Below are 15,642 nucleotides of genomic sequence, written 5' to 3'. Positions count from 1 at the left end.
TCTTAGTATTCATATTCTCTGGGAGGGTTGGTGGGGAGAAAAAGCAATGCAAGAACACATGGTGGGGAAGGGCACTGCGGTCAGCAGAGGAGAATGTTGGGGGCAGCAGAGAAAGACAAAATTAGAGTGTTCCCAGGGTCATGCTAGGTTCAGCATTTCATGATCTTTATCATTAATAGCTATCAGAACCAACCAGGCAAAAGTTAGAGGTGGGGGAATAGAAAGATGTTGAGAGATAAAGCCTCCTTCTCTTGAGGGGTCTTAGTTAATAACTGATTTTTGCTTAATGATTTACATAGTGCTTTTACATTACAAATCCATATGCTGTGCACACAATCCTACCTATTCAGTAGGCGAGGCAGGTGTCCTATTGGACCATTTAATAGGTGAACAAATGGGATCAGAGAGATTTCAGGGAGCAAACAAAAGTGACAAGTTAAGCAAGGTCTTGACTTTTGTTCATGTACTTTTTTTTAATTCACAGCACCTGCCTGACTCTAATTGAGAAGCTGCCTACCCAGAAGGCATGATAAGCACAGGGGTATGGGTAAAGCAAGAAGTGCTACTGGAATCCAGAGAAATGGGGAGAGAGATCTCCCAAGTGTTTGGATCAGTTCAAGCCCAGCCTTTATCCAGGGACTTACATAAGACTCTATAAATTATTGGAACAGTGGAGACAGATCTCTTGTTCCAGCCTGGCTCTCCCTCAACCCTCATGACCCTCTTTAAACTCTCCTAATGGTAAAATTGGATTTTCTACATATGTCTATTATTTAGCAGGAATGTCCCTCTTTGGTAACCTAACACCTTTCCCTATTAAAGTACACATACCTCAAAGGACCCATTCGGCAACTCAAGACCAGAAGTAAAGCCCTGTCTCTACTCACTGAAGTATGCCTAACACTGTCCAGCCCAGGGTGCACTACTAAGATGTCATGTGCCTTTTAGCTTCTATTCATAGGATCTCCTTGTTTGTTTAAATACGAAAGTCTGTTTCCTCTTCTCAAATCTTTGAGAATTGCTGTTCTAGAAGGAAGGGCTTCCTGTACTTGTTGACACACCTCTGTATACCCCTGTTGGTACCTACATCCCAGTTTAAGAAGCAGTCTGTAGAAATTTCAGGCCTGCAGCTAGAATTTTCCTAGATCTCCAGCACTCCCCCACTTTCGGGAGCTGGAATCTAAGCCCAGTAGTGTCTACTCTTCTCCTTCATTAAATGCTTTTCTGTGTACATAATCCTTCAGAAGCCAATTATACAGAAAGTTGGTTTTACCCACAAACGCATTTTGAAAGAGAGGTGGCTAATGACAAAGATGGAAGAGAAATGTTCCTAGGTGACTGTAAGAGGCACAGAATCACAGATCTGGTAGCTAAAACAAAAATGAAAACCATCTCATTTTATGAAGCGACATCTTGGCTCAGTGAGGTTAAATGACTTGGCTAAGGTCACCACCGGTTTATGGAAAATTCAGGAGGAGAACCAATACTGCAGACTGTTTATTCCATATGTATAGAGCTATGCAAGAGTAAAAGCTAATACTGTAAATAAATATTTACATTTCCTAAAGAAAAATGTAAATGATAGGCCTGGAATGGAAAAAGTAAGGGATGAAGTTAAAGCAGCCAAGCCTGCAAGTCTAGTCGAGTGTGCTGGGAGATAAACAGTCAACTGAAGTGGTCAGAACGTGTAAATACAGGGTGGGACACTTAAATGGAACCATTTGGAGTCATGTAAACTGGGACTGGCTTCATTATGGCCTCCCTTACAGTACAGAACCACACGTCAAAACTATTTGCTTTAGTCTCTTGACAAATGTGTTTTCTTCACAGACCCCAAGAGGGTTGAGGGAATCTGGGGACCGTCTGGAGGTGGCCCTTTGAAGCTCCAAGGGAAATGTGATGGGTAGGGAGCCCAGTACAAACCTTTAGGGAAAGAAGGCTCAAAGTAGAGGACGAAGAATCTGGAACCTTCACTTACTGCCTGCTTCTCAGCCACATCTCACTCTTCCAGAAATCCTTCATATGCTCCACTTTTCCCTACCTCAGGGTCTTTGCACATGCATGCTTCTCCCTGCTCCAACACCTAATGCCGTCTCACTCCCTCTCCTCCTGCAGATCCAGCTTATGCGGAGGCCTGACTTCTGCAAAGAAACTCCCATAGTCCTCAGTTAACTTTTCTCATTTTCTTAATAGCATTACACTTTATAATCATGCTGGTTAGCATAATTAACCTTTATTGAAATGTCTAGGAGAAAAGGAGGGACATCTAGGGCCCTGTGATAGAGGTTCCCCCTGCACTGGAAGGTGGCAGCAGGGGGCAGTGACACCACAGGGAAAATCCTGGATGAGTTTTTCTCTCTCTCTTCCCCATACCCCCTCCCCCCCCAGAGCAACCCAGGGTCACCAGCAGCCACAAAAACTGACTTGAAAAGTCCTTCTAAGAGCTGCATCTCTCAAGTCCCCAAAACAATCGCGCCTTGTGCCCTAGGACACGGCGTGAGTTACACACTTAAAGCACTTTCCACAGAACTGCATTCAGTTGGTTTAAGCTCTGGGGAAAGCTGGCAGCCTCTTTGTGGGTTTTAAAAAAAAACTAGTTAGAAGGACAATTAAACCTTTATGGGCCCCAGAATGTACCTATGCAGACATAAATATGGGTCATTCTTCATCGCTGGAGAACCCACTTTCTGGCCACAGATCTGTTTTTCTGCCATGGCAGGACAGAGTCGAGCTCACACGTCTGAGAGCTGTTTTGATTAGGGCAGGTGATGGGGGTCAGCATGAGCAGAGTCACAATTCTGACCCTAAGTTTGGCACAGGCCCTTTTTTCAAAATGGACACATTGCAGGCCTTGGCCTTAGCTGGTCTTAAATAAATCACACAGACTCCCAGAGCCTTTCCAGAAAGCCGCCAGGGTTTTAGGCCAAAGGGATTCATCTTGCTCCCTCCTTGTGTTACTTTGAGCCAAAATGGTCCATTTGTCAGAGTTGACTCCTCTTACAACACAACCTGATGCATTCACGCATTTTCAGTACAGTGTCCTTGAATGGTCTGCATGGGTTTGTTTTTTTTTTGTTAATCCAATAATATCATTAAATGCACCAGGGGGCTCTCTTCTTACAGGAACTTTTGAGCAAACTCTTTTGTTCAGTGAAGCTGTCTTTTGTAAGGCAAATAACCAACCACCAATTTGTTTTCGAAATCTGAGATTTCACATAGGAGATTTTCTTAAACCAGGGCCCACTTGAGTTGGCAGCCTGTACATTTGCTATTATTTTTCTCACTTTGGTAAAGACCAACTTTTCCTAAATAGACATGACTGCATAGAGATGAAGGACTCTCCCACACTTGAGAAATAAATCAGTTTCAATCATTTGTGTCATCCATAAATCTCCAAATTATACCAAGAGCAGAGTATAACGAGCTGACAAGGCTCCAGTCTCATGGATTTGAGGACCGATCTATTTGAAGTCAGTCTCAAAAGAAATGCCAAAGAAAGGATTTAGGGGACATTATTGTGGGGTTTCTTTTTATTGTGGTAAAATAGCATAATATTTATCACATTAATCATTGGCAACTGTACAATTCGGTAGTGTTAATAAATTAAGTTTATTGTGTTGTGTAACCATCACCACTATCTATACCCAAACAAAAACTCTGTACCCATTAAATAATAATTCCCCTTTCCTGATTCCCCTCATCTCCCCCATGTCTCTTCTCTTTTTGTCTCTATACCAATTTTCTTTGGGGCTTTTTTTCCTTCCCACAGCAACAGAGCTGGGGAACTTACAGACAACCTCCCTTCACCTTTAGATTCTTCCCAGTGTCATCTCTCCACTCCCCTTTCCTCTCAGAGCTCATTTGAAATGGTTTAAACTTGCAGAGGGGTTGCAGTCCCCAGCCGGAACAAAAGGAGGTCACTGGGTCTGAGGCTGTGCTCCCAGCTCTGGAATGGCAGGAATTTTCTGCCTTCAATAGTCTGAGGAAGCAGACAGGGTGAGCCCCATGGCTCTTCTGGTGTCTGAAGGACACATGTGACCCCCTCCCCATTTGCAGGGGAGTTTACACCTGAGATCTGCCAGGGCTTAGAGAGATGGGAACACAAGAAGACACAGGGCTCCCATGGGCACCCCAAAATTCCTTGCTGTACAATTTCTCATAGAAAAACCCTGGTTAAGTCACTCAGGGCCCCTGCAGAATTTACATCTCCTGTACCCACTGTGGCCAACACAGGCACACTCAGAATGACTCATCTTTCAGTTTGGGTTTTTCGCTCCTCATAACGCTTGGAAACTCTCAAAGCAGCCCCTCCATCCCCAAGTCAGGCTAACAGGAGACTCAGTTTATGAAAAACCTGATTTTTGCTGTTTCAAAGGATCCTCCCACTCCCCCTCCTCCCAACTCTAGGGTTTCAAGCCTCACAGAGCCCCTAGGACAACTCTGGCAGGATGAGTCCACTGCTTATGGGAGAGGAAAGGGCATTGCCTAGCAGTCAGGGGACCTGGATTCCTGCTGCTGTTCCCTTGCTGGTGACCCTGGACAAGTCATTTCACAGCTCTGATGTCATTTTCCTCAAGTCACGTGACATGCCCCCTCCAACTTCAAGAACTTGGGTGTGGAGTTGTAGGGGTCGGAGGAATGGAAGTGAGGCTTCCTGGCATTTGACATTCTTGACTCAGCCCCAAGGGCTGTTTCCCACAGGTGCTGACATTAATTGAAAAAATTGGGAGAGTGGAGGGTGTAACTTTAGGACAGATTAAGAATGAAGCTTTGGCTGGATCTCTGTAAGGAAATGCTTAGCAGACAATTGACAACAGGAATGGAGTCAGGAGTCAGGGTTGATAGATGAAATAGTAATAATACCAGGCAACACAAGTGTTCAGCACACAGCAGGCCCCAGGAGCCCCGCACACAGACATGTTCCAGTCATTCACCCAACAACCCTCTAACAAAGATGTTTTTACACCCATTTTACAGATGTGAGCTTAAGTATTCTGCCCAAAGGCTTGAACCCAGAGAGTCTGACTTCAGAGCTCCTAGTCGGTCTTTTCATCTCCTGAAACATGGAGTTGGAGAAGCATGAGAGAAAAGAAATACTGGTGAGGGACCAAAGCTTGACAAATGCCTGTAAGAGAATATTCCTATTCTTGATTAACTATAACCTAAAATCAGAGTCTGAGATGAAGATTGTGGGTCAGAAACAGAACTACAAAAGCTCAATAATGTTAGCCATTTTTTTTAAAAATCCTGACCGCTTCCTAATGGTTACAAGATGGCTGCCAAAGTTCCACCCACTGCTTCCTTATCCCACTATCAGAAGTGGGGAACAGGAAGTGCTAGGTGAAGCTGACTCCTTTTTTATAAAAATTTCCTGAGAAAGACTTTCCCTTTAAAGACTTCTATGTCTCTAGCTAATACTGTATCACATGACCATCTGTAGTTGCAAAAAAGACTGTGGAAGTCATTCATTAACTTAATTACCCAGGATTTTAAAAAGTCTAGCAGTTCAAAATGAGTTTAGGATCAACCAGCTTGCAGAGAAAAAGTAATGAAAAAGCAAAACAGAATTATCCAGGTGTGCCAGGGAGGTCAACAGGGCTGGCTCTTCACAAATTCAACAATCAAGACACCCATAATGGCTTGAGCACTCACTACCTGACACCCACTGCACTGAGGAAGCCTCACATAACTCATTTAAGCCTCTAGCAATCCTACAGAAGGGATTATAGTGCCCATATTACAGGAGAGGAAACTGAGGTTCCAGAAGGGCCTTACCCAGCTGATGAGTATCAGAGTGGGGAACCAGTGCCAAGCCATGTGCTTCTGGGCAGCTCAAGATCGCCTCCCCCAGCAGTCTTCCCTGACTGCCTCTCTTCAACAGTGAAGGGGTGAAACCTGTGGAGGTTTCTACGGTTTGTCTGAAGGTTACTTTCTTTAAGGTTGTTTGTGGTTGATACCAGTATTTGAAGTCAGTGCTTCTAGAAGTTGCTAGAAGGGTATCAGCTGCCTCGAACCAGTGTTTAAGTTTATTATATACATATTCAAATTAACTTAGTACAACTAGAATAAATCTGTGTCTAATTTTTGTTCCCTGAAGTATGCCCAGCTCATTCCTGCCATACCCGGTTCCACAAAGAAATCTGATTGGTCTAAGGGTCCCATCTCCCTTACTGTGATTGCCTCAGAAAAGAGCACTTGACACCAACCTGGCGGATGAGGTGCAAGAGAGGTGGCTAGCAGCTCCTGTCTTCATCACTCTATCTCCTCTTCCTGCTGTAGACTTGTCCTGCCAGATGTGAGGCCTCGAGCCAGGATCTCCTCCTAGCACAATCTTTACCACCCCGACATCGGCTGGCAGTTCCTGCAGTTTGATTTCTGCCCCATTCCCCAGCAGGGAGTCAGTCCATTAAAGCCAGCTTGGTTTGGGATACGTGAGGGTCCCCAGCCCTCGCTGGGATATAAGCATGACAGCTGGAACCATATCTGTCTCCTTCACTGCTACAGCCCCATCCGTACACAGAATCAAGCAGAGGTGCTTTGTTATATAGTTCTAGACTCAGAGGATGGTGTTGCTGAAAGACACTTTTAACATCATCTACCCCAAGTCTACTCTCTTTTCTTCTCTATGGCAACAAAAGGAACGGGAGCTGCTATTAGAAAGATAACAATAGGTTTGACATGGTAGCACGCACCTGTAATCCTAGTCACGGGGGAGACAGCAATCATGAGGATCGAGGTTCCAGGCCAACTTCGATAAAAAGTTAGAAAGACACATTTCAACCAACAAACTATGTAGGCATAGGTAAGGGGATAGTGGTCCAAGGCTGACCCTGGGCAAAAAAGTGAGACTAACTAAAAAAATAACTAAAGCAGCTGGGCACAGTGGTTTGCATCTTTAATTTCAGCTACTGCGGAGACAGAGATAGGGAGGGTCACAGTTCGAAGCCAGCCCAGGCATGAGACCACCCTCCCCCCATCTCAAACAATAAGCTGGACCAGCTATCGTGGGAGGTGTAAATAGGAGGGTTGCAGTCCAGGCCAGTCAGGGCAAAACATGAGATCCTATTTGAAAAACAACTAAAGCAAAAAGGGCTGGGAGCGGGGAGGGAGAGGTGTGGCTCAAATGGTAGAATATCTGTCTTCTAACTCCAGTACTCCAAAATGATAATAACTAAAGAAAAAAGGGCTGGGGAACATGGCTCAAGTGGTAGAGCACCTACCTAGCAAGCTGGAGGTTCTGAGTTTAAACCCCAAGACTATAAAAAAAAAAAAAGTTAATAGTAATTGTTCATCTAATTATGGAAGAGACCATCTAGTGCCCATAACTTCTGTGAGGCAAGCATCCCAGAGGGCCTTTGATACTTTGCTCAAAGTTGGAAAACAGACATCTGGGTGACTCAGCCCAAGCTCCATAAAACTTCAATTCTAGTTGATGATAGAAATGGAGACGTGGTAAGAAAGAGTCAAAATTTCAGCCATGTGTGGTGGTGCACACCTATAATCCCAGCAGTTGGAAGGGTGAGGCAGGAGAATAGTGAATTTGAGGCCAGTATGGGAAACAGTGAGTTCTAGGCCAGCTTAGACTACAAAGCAAAATCCTGTCTCAGAGAGAGAGAGAGAGAAAAAAAAGTGAGAGAGAGAGAGAGAAGGGAATGAGGAAGGGAAGGAGGAAGGGAGGAACAGAGGGAGGAAAAAAGTTAGTGTTATATATTTTTTTCTTTTTGTTGCTGAAAATTGAACGCAGGACTTCTCGAGTGCTAAGAACATGTCTTACCACTGAGCTACTGTCCCCAGTTCCAGCATTTCTTTTTAAAAAGTGAAATATCGTATCTTTGTAATGGTTGGCTAATGTTTAAGATTGGCCGTTTTGGTAAGTATAGCCATTATGAGAACACCTCCAATTCCTTTGCTTTTTAGTTTATTTTTCAGGTAGGGTCCCACGTTTTTGTCCAGTTGGCCTCCTACCTCTGCTCCTGAGTAGCTAGGATCACAGTCATTGTCTGTGCTTCTTACATAATATTTGATTCCTTTTTTTGTTTGATTTTTACAGTACTAGAGTTTGAACTCAGGGCCTCTTGAGCTCATCCCCAGACCGCACCCCTCCCCCTTTTTTTGGCTGTGCTGGGGTTTGAACTCAGAGCCTCATGCTTGTTAGGCAGGTGCTCTACCACTTGAGCTGCTCTGCCAGCCCTTTTTTGTGTTGGGTATTTTTGAGATAGGGTCTTGAGAACCATTTACCCAGACTGGCTTCAAACCATGATCCTCCCGATCTCTGCCTCCTGAGTAACTGGGATTACAGGTGTGAGCCACCAGCACCCGGCCTCCCAGCATTGTTGTATTACAGAGTATCTTCACTGTCCTAAAATTGTCTGTGCTCCTCCTACTCATTGCCCCTCATCTTTCTTTAAGCTGTCATCAGCAAAACTGTTGGTAGTATTTTCCTTATCTAATATCCTTCCATTATCTGTAAAACCCCAAGTCATTTCTCTTGCTTTTAACACTGATAATTAGCTGTGTCTTCTCTTTATCCTGATCCCTGTGGCTAGAGGTCTATCAGCATTACTGATGTTCTCAATGATAATGACAATGATCACTTCTGAGTCGCTGATTTCTCTCCATTGTTCTTTAGAGTTCCATTGCATTCATTTCTGCTCTGCTGTTTATTACTCCTCCTTTGTCTACTTTGGGGTTCATTTGCTCTTTTTTTTCTAGTACTTTAAGGTTACTGGTTTGAGACCTTTCAAGTAGTGATAGGAACAAATTTTGATACTGTTGAGTTTTCATTTTTATTCCACTCAAAATACATTAAAATTTCCCTTTTGTATTTTTCTTTGACACATCAGTTATTTAGAAGTTATCTGCTTTCCAAATATTCGGGGATTTTCCAAGACTTTTTCTATTATTGACTTATAATTTAATTCTATTGTGGTGAGAGAACATATTTTTTTAACTTGAATCTTTTTGAATTTATTGAGACTTGTTTTATGGCCCAGAACATGGCCTATTTTGGTAAATGTTCCTTGTGTATTTGAAAAGAATGTGCTTTCTGCTGTTGTTGGAGTCGTCTATAAATGTCAATTTGGTCAAGTTGATGACGGTGCTATTCAAATTTTCTATACCTCTGCTTATTTTATACCACTTGTTATATCAGTTACTAAGAGGGAATATCAGAATTTCCAACTGTCATTAGTTTATATTTGTCTTGCAGTTCTGTCCATTTTTGCATCATGTATTTTGAAGAGCTACCATTAGGTCCTTAAACTTTTAGAACTGTGATGAGTTGATGCTATCACTATGAAGCGATCTTCCTTATATGTAGTTACATTCTTTGCTCTGAAGTCTTGTCTGTTATTAACAGAGTCAGTCTATCTTTCTTTGGATTACTGTTAGCCTGGTATATTATATTCTCTAATTTTTCACCTATCTTTGTCTCTGTATTGCAAGTGTGCTTCTTATAAGCACCATATAATTTGGTCTTGCTGTTTTATCCAATGACAATCTCTGCCTTTTAATTAGGACATTCAAACCATTTACTTTTGTTTTTCACCTCAAAGAACTATGTGGAGTTTTTGTCTTGTTTTAATTGTGGTAAAACATACATAACATAAACTTTACCATCCTAACCAATTTTAAGTATACAGTTCAGTAGTGTTAAGTGTATTCATGTTGTTGTGTAACTAATCTCTAGAACTTTTGCATTTTGCAAAATTGAAACTCTGCACCCATTTAACAATTCCCAAACAACTCCCCACTTCTCCCTCCCCCAGTCCCTGGCAACAACCATTCTGTTTCTGTTTCTGTAAGTCTGGCTGCTGGATACCTCATTTACATGAAAGCCAACAGTTTAGTCTGTTTATTTAGTTTAGTTTTTTTTTTGAGACAGTTTCTCACTATGACCAGCTCAGCTGGTCTTCAGCTCCTGGGCTCAAGTGATCCTCCCACCTTAGCCTCCCAAATAGCTGGGACTACAGGTACACACCACTATGGCTGGCTAGACCATTTACCTTTAATGTGGTTCCTACCAGGTTAAGTTTAAGTCTATCATCTTGGTCCATTTATTTTTGTTCCTTTCTTTCTCTCTTTCTGCCTTCTTTTGGATAAACTGAGATTTCTTATAATTCCATTTTATCTCCTTTCTTGACTTAATAGCTATAATCTTTTGTATTTTTTTTAACAGCTATAATTTTTTTCCTTTCCTGGCCTTTCTGCTTTTATTGTTATATGCTTTTCACTTACACATGTTATAAGCCATACAATGTGTCATAATTTTCTGTACAGTCAGTCAATTGTCTTTGAAAAAAGATAAAAACAGCTTTGTAAGGCTGGTGGAGTGGCTCAAATGGTAGAGTGCCTGCCTTGCAAGTGCAAGGCTTTGAATTCAAACCCCAATACCACCAAACAAACAAAACCCAGCTTTTTAAAATCTTGGTTTTGCCCTCATTCCTTTGGACAGATCCACACTTCCGCCTGGCATTATTTTCCTTCTGCTTGAAGGACTTTAACAATTTTCTATCGTGCAGTTCTTCTGCTGCTGAATTCCTCTTTTTTGTGTCTGAAAAAGTCCGTATAATACCATTATTTTTGAGGATATTTTTGCTGGGTTTAGACTTATAATTGATAGGTGGGTAGGGAGACTGAAGCAGGAGGACCAAGAGTTCAAAGTCAGCCTGGGCTAAATAGCAAGACTCTGTCTCAAAAAAAAATTCTAAAATTTACAGGTTTTTTTTTTCTTTTAGCATGTAAAATATCTTTCTGTGTGGTCTTCTAGCACTTGTACTGTTTCCAGTGAAAAATCTGCTGCTATCCTTCTATTTACTCCTCTGTAAATAATGTGTTTTGCCTCTCTCTGGCTTCTAGGACTGTTCTCTTTATCACATTTTTGAGCAATTTGATTACATGTACACTGGTATAGTTTTCTTCAGATCTCTCATGCTTTGAGCACATCAAACTTCTTGGACGTGTGAGTTCATAATTTTCATCAAATTTAGAAAGTGTTTTAGTCTTTAAATAATTTTTCTATACATCTCCTCTTTTTCCTTTTTTTTTTTTTTTGGCATGACTGGGATTTGAACTCAGGGCTTCACACTTGCAAAGCAGGCACGCTACCACAGAGGGGGCACACCTTCATGCCCCCTCTTTTTCAAGGACACTGATTATGTATCTGTTAGGCTCCTCCAAGCAGTCATAGCTCTGATGCTCTTTTTATTTTTAAACTACTTGTTGCTCTGTGTGTTTAATTTTGAATAGTTTCTAATGTTACGTTTTCCTGTTCCATCATTTTCTTCTGCAATATCTAATCTGCTATTAATCTTAGCCTGTGTAATTTTCATCTTATTCGTTGCATTTTTATCTTTAAAAGTTTACATCTTTGGTGTATCATTCATCTTCTTGAGAGTATGAAATACTTATAATAACTATTTAAAAACCCTATCTGTTTCTAACATCTTTATCAGTTCTGGGTCACTTTTGATTGGTTTTTCTCCTTATTATGGGTCACATTTTACCTGCTTCAGAATCTTTGATTGGAGGCTCGATACTATGAATTTTACCCTGCTGAGTCTAGGATAGTTTTGTATTTCTGTAAATCTATTTGAACCTTGTTACTGGACCCAATTAGATTACGTGAAAACAGTTTGATCCTTTTGGTCTTACTTTTGAGAGTTAATAGGAGGGACCAGAGCAGTGTTTAATGAAGGGCTAATTATCTCCCTCCACTGCAAGGCAGCATTCTACCTAATGCCACGTGGATTATGAAGTCCATAATTCATGGGAGCAGACACTGGTAGGAATGGATTGTTCCCTGCTGTGTGACCCCCTGGCATGGTTCTCCATCTGCTTAGATGGTTCTTTCCCCAGTCTTGGGTAGATTCCTCATACTCATAGCTATTCATGCTGAATACTTGAAGGGAACTCACCACATCTCCAGGCCTCTGGGCAGCTCTCCCTTCTCCAGTGCCCTGTCCTGCACTTTTTAGCCACCTTGGTCTCCTTAGACTCTTAGCTCTGTCTCCTTGACTCAGAGAATTTGCTGAGCTCTTCCTCATTTTCTTTCCTGTGAACAGCCTAGAAAACCTATAAGGCAGTAAACTATGCTGTTCTTGCCTTTTTCCTTATCTCTCAGTAACTGTCGTTCATTGCCTGAAACAGTCTTGAGAACCATTGTTTCTTCCTTCTTTCCTTTCTTCCAGGGCTGGAGGCATGGCTCAAGCAATACAGCATCTGCCTAGCAAATGCAAAGCCCTGAGTTCAAACCCAAGTACTGCAAAAAGCAAAACAAAACAAAACAAAAAAACCCTTCCCTCCCTCCCTCCTTCCTTCCCAGGCAGGAGAATAAATCCAATCACTATAGCTCCATCTTGGCTGGAAGCAAAGGTCTGTCTTTTTCTTCATATGCTTTCTTGCCCTTGGTAATAACTAGAACAGTGTTGGGCACATGGTTGATTCATCCGCTGAATGCTTCTTGAGCTGAATGTTTATTTGTCTTTGTAAGATGATAGCCAAGCAAAATTCTGTTTAGAAATTCCATTATAGGTGACTAGGCTAATTATTTTAAAGTTCAATTAATAGATTATTGGCATTACTTAAATGAAAACTGGATTTATTTGTGAAATCACATGGAGCCAGATTTGAATTTCTTTTTCTTTTTCCTTTTTTCTTGTGGTACTGGAGTTTGAACTCAGGGCTTCATGCTTGCTAGGCAGGCGCTCTACCACTTGAACCACTGCCAGTCCGTGTGTATGTGTGTGTGTGTGTGTGTGTGTGTGTGTTGGCTATTTTCATAGTTCTCTCAAACTATGTCCAGGGTGGGGTTGACTTCGAACCTCCTGATCTCTACCTCCCTAATAGCTAGGATTACAGGCATGAGCCACCAGCACCCTGCCAGATTTAAAGCATTCTAATGACATGCTACATACAAATATTTTTGAAATTTGTGCTTCATGTGGATTTGTCTTCAGTTATTTATTTTGAATTGTTTTCTAACTTGTAGAAAATGACAAATATGGACTGAACACATAGGCAGCAGAAATCATGCCTACCAGAGTCTCCCTGAACGCCTGGCACTTAGCCAACACTCGGTACATATTCGAAGAACAACTGAATGGATAGAATACTTTTTTGCTTTGCCAAACAATATAATTCATTTCAATGACATTTCCACCTGACGTTTCTACTTTCGCATTTTATAAGTTGAGGCCCTGTTTATGACAGATTCCAGCCTCTTCTGCTCTCTTTGTAATATGCTCTGTTGTCCCTCACTTTGTAACATTGTTTTGTCAGATAAAGTTAGCACAAAGCAAGATTTCCTTCTCCACAAGAGAGGCCAACATTCTGATTTGTAAATCTTACTGAAGAGATTTGGCTTACACGTGTGAAAGCATCAGACTTGTACAACACCGACCCCTAGCTTAATTCTTGTGGAATCTTGGGGCTCTAGCCTTTCTCCTCAAGTTCCCCACCCTTTGCTGATGGCTTTCTGGGGCCCAGCCAAACCTTACACATCCTCTAAGCCACCTTCAGCCTACCTTCCTCTGGGCAGCCTTCTTCTGCCTGCTCCACTCACTCCTATCTCACCTACCATCCTCCCTTGTCATACCCTGTGCGTTTATGGGGGAGTGTCTGTCTCCACCAGCTTATAATCGCTTTTGGAAAGGAGGCCTGCATGTACCTAACACAGTCATCTTCGTAATTGCAATAACCAGCACTTCTGGAGTTCCAGGCCCCATTCTAAGAGCTCTTTATGAATGGCTTCATTTAATCATCACCCATACTAAGGGGTAACACTGTGATTATCCCTCTTTCCACCTAAGAAAGGAGAATCCCAGAGGACTTAGGTCACTTGCCCAAGGTAGCTAGCAGAACCAACACCACCATCCTGGCTCCAAACACCACACTCCAGTAGCACCGGGGTATAGTGGAGGCCCAATACATCTTTGGTTTCTGCCATGCTGGGTATCAAACCTAGGACCCATGCATACTAGGCAAGCGCTCTATTACAGAACTCCAGCTCCAACTCTGTCTTTGCTGGACGAATAAAGGCGTGGCCCCTGTCCTGCTAGTCTTTTTCATCTTTCATCTTCTGTTCCTCATACCTACTAGTGCACCATTGCTGTTGTTTTAGGAGTGAGATCCTGTGTGGTCCAGCAGGAAGAAGAGCGGCTAGGAAGTGGGGTGCCTGTGCCCCTCTCCTGCTTTCCTTCTTTGCAGGTTGGGCAAGAGCAAGTCAGGGCAGCTCTCCTCTCTGCCACCCCCTTGCTCTCAGAGCCAGCATGAAAACCAGAGCAGGGAGACACAGAAAGGAAGGTAGTGGGAGTAGCAGCATCCTCAGAAGCACTGGTTTCTGGGGCCCTTGCTTCCCAAGGCTCTGTCAACCGGATGTTCCTTTAGCTTGCTGGAATTTGGCTGGATTTACAGAGATAAGATCAATCTGACCCTTAATTCCCCACACATAATTTATGGGCTTGCCTCCTGTGTGTGCTGCAACACGTCTGGCTACCCGAAATCTGGTAATTATTTATGTAAACACGGCATCCTGCCTTTGTGGATTTTAATTGGACTTGAACAGCAAGAAGCAAGGACTTAACACAGTTGGAACTGCACGGAAGCCCTCCTTTTGAAGACATTCACCTGAGTCTTTGAAATCTTCTCTGTGGCTCTATTTTAACCAGACCAAAAGAACCTTTTTTGTTTTTCCTTTTACCTCCTCCAGCAGGCCTGGGCAAATTTATTTGCCAACATCACTCTGTTTTGTAGGTTCTCTGAAAGGATGAGAGTTGGGGGGAGGGGAAGATACCCCAACCATCTTGGCTGGAGCCAAACTGGGAGGACATGAGGCCAGGGTAGAGGCCTCCATGGGTCTCCTCATTGTCTGTTGGAACATGAATTTTATTCCCCTGCTAAGAATAAACAGGATTAGGAGTTTTATGCTGTTTGGAAAAGAGGAGAGGTGGCTGGCAAAAGAGAAATGTCTTTGCTTTTTATTCACGCTGCAAGTTCCCCCAGGAGCCTGTGCTGTACATACACACACACACACGAGAGCCAGGGGGATTAGGGAAAGAAAATGAGGTGATTGAGCCAGATGGCTCGGGAAGCACTCCCAGGAGGCCAGTGGGGTGGATGAATCTGCACCTTTAAATAACATTAATTTCTGAAAGGCCCAAATTGTTTCCTAAATTACTGTGCTGAGCTCCTAGCTTTCATCTATTTTTATGGCATCTCTCTGGGTTGCAGGCAGGAGCTGCTGTATCTTGATGAACCAGCTTTGGAGAAATTCATGCTGAGTACAGCCCAAGAGGAATCCATTTCCTGGAGGGAAAAGAAATCTTTTAAGAATCAAGGCGTTTTGAAAAACGGATTTTAGCAGAAACAACCACCCCTGTGTGATCTGAACAAACCACCAAGTTCAAACAGCTGAAACACTCATTTCCTCAGTAGCCAGGGGGCAAGTCACTTAACCTCAGTTTCCTCATCTGTAAAATGGGGTTAATCACGCTTACCTGCTACAAGGAGTGCTGTGAGGTTTTAATTGGCTAATGGTTGTGGCACCCTTTGATGTAGTAAGTTTTATGAACTTGCAAGGGATTCCCTGAGGCCAGAAAAAGCAGTTAAACCCTGGAGAGAAGAAAGGCATTGAAACACAAGTCA

The sequence above is a fragment of the Castor canadensis genome, chromosome 8 (assembly GCF_047511655.1).
Source record: "Castor canadensis chromosome 8, mCasCan1.hap1v2, whole genome shotgun sequence".
NCBI lineage: Eukaryota > Metazoa > Chordata > Mammalia > Rodentia > Castoridae > Castor > Castor canadensis.
This window is presented reverse-complemented; position numbering follows the sequence as displayed.